We start from the raw sequence: 2,174 nt of genomic DNA, 5'->3' as shown, positions 1-2,174 counted from the left end.
GTCTTCACCTACTTATATCACCTACTCCATCCCCCAGGCACCTGAGTTTGCAGTTTCTGCAGTGCTTCTGAGCCTGCACAGACTGACTGTTCTTTGGCTCTCTGAGGCCTAAAGGTGCTGTGTGTGACAGGCTCTGGGTGACAGCCACCTTCAGCATCCTGGATGAGAAGCCACTTTGGCTGGTGGGGAGAAGGATGATGGGGTCTATGAATAGCTGGGATCCAGGTGAGTGCACACCTGTGCCGCCTCACCTGGGCCTGGCATCCTCAAGGGCTGGGCGTGGCTCAGCATGGCTCAGCCTAGGGGCTGTCCCTCCTCTTGACATCACCAGTGACACCATGGCTGAGCCTGGGCGAAGTTGGAATTTTTTCTGGCTCAGACAGGAGGCAGCGATGATGTCTGGTTTTTTTCCAAAGAGGACGGGGGATTAACAGAAAGGAAGAAAGGAAGCTGGGGTTGGGGCCATGGCACCGCTGACAGCTTCCCTATGCTATCCTAAAGCATCAGACCCGAGCCTGGCTTCAGGGCCCTCTAACAACTCCACAGGGCCTGTGGCTCATGCTCAGTGTTCCAGCCTTTGCTTGAGGTGCCCTGACCCCTCCCAGGTAGACTGGCATTGGCTCATTCCCTGCTGGGGCCACCTCTTCATATCTTTGGGCCTCTGTCCCTCAGACACTGTCAGTCTAAGCTGCAACCCCCCCGCCCAGGTCAAAAGCATCTCTTCTGTCCCCAGGGGACCGAGCTCCCCAGCCCTAGCTATCTCCTGTTTCTGTGGGGCTTTGCTGTCTGCCCCCCTCTCTTGCCCTCTTCTGATTCCCACCCCTTGAGGACAGCAAGGAGGGCTTGAAATGCAGTAAACTCCACCTTGGAGCCAGACAGAGCTCCTGGGCTTGGTCCCATCTACTGATGAGCTTAGGGCTGCGGAGGGCAGTGAGGGCAGAAGTGGCCACAGGATGGAGGCAGCCGTCCCTGGGGCGGGCTGCTCATACATCACTGGGGTGGGGAATATGCTAGGGCAAGAGGGGTGACAGGGTCCCACTGAGTCCCTCAGGCTGTGTGAGCTGGAGCCTGGAACTGGCTGCAGGGGGCTTTGGGCTTTTAGGAAGCTTCCCAGGAAGGCTTATGGAGTGAATCCTCTCCTCGCCCCCAAGCCTGCAGTGTGCATGGAGATCAGAGTCTAGAAGATATGTTAAGGGCTCAAGAGGGAAGGGAGCATGTGGGCTGCTCCAGTTAGGCCTGTACGCTTTGGGACACAATCACAAGAAAAGAGGGGCCACTCCCTCGGACAGGGGGACCATTGATGGCTTGGCAGGGCTATCCAACACCACTCTCAGCCTGGCCTGGTAGGGAGGACCCTGGCAGGGCTTCCCTAAGTGCCAGGCCCTTCCAGGACCAGGAATACAGAGAAGGGACTGTCAAACTTCTTATGGGACCAGGACTCTGCGTTGACCTCATGCATTTGCCGGGCCAGTCCTCGGCTGCCCCACCTTGGCCAAAGCTGATTCAGGGACTGGGGCAAATCAGTCCAGAGTGGGCCCCAGCTCCATCCTGCCTACTCCAAGGCTCAGCCCTCACTCCCTCTCCAGCCCCTCAGGATTGGAGCCCCTGCAGTGGAGACCCCAAGCCCTCAGAAGTAGGTTCTGTCTGTCACTGGTGCTCACCGGCCCAGGACTTGATGAATCTCCTGGCCCTTCTGGCTCATGTTAGCACAACAAACTCGGATGGAAGGGGTAAGGATGAGCATGGTGCACTCATTGCAGGTCTGAGAGGGTTGGCACAGCCTGGCAATGGGGCTGAGGATTCTCTAGGCTTGGGCAGTGCTACCCTCTCTCTGGGTCTCAGTTCCCATCTGCAGGGCACAGTTCTGTTCCAGGGCAAGCATTGGGCCTGGCTAGGTTGGTGGGGACCAGGGCTCTCCTCTGTGGGGTGTGGAGGAGGAGTGGGGCCTGGCAGGAGCACTGGCCCAGACTGCATTTCCTGTCTTCCTGGCAGAGGGTGTCAGCTCTGAAAGCAACAAAGGACAGGCCCAGGCCAGGACAACAGCGTGGCCCCATGGGCTGACTTGGGAGGTATCGCTGCTTATCGGCCTCCTCCAGCACCTCTCCCTCTCTAAACCCGCCTCTAGTCAGAGTCAGATTTCTCAGACCTTCAGTGCTAGCCTCTCCCTTGCTCTG

The sequence above is a fragment of the Fukomys damarensis genome, unplaced genomic scaffold (genome assembly GCF_012274545.1).
Source record: "Fukomys damarensis isolate Sample0158 unplaced genomic scaffold, DMR_v1.0_HiC HiC_scaffold_20, whole genome shotgun sequence".
Lineage (NCBI taxonomy): Eukaryota > Metazoa > Chordata > Mammalia > Rodentia > Bathyergidae > Fukomys > Fukomys damarensis.
This window is presented reverse-complemented; position numbering follows the sequence as displayed.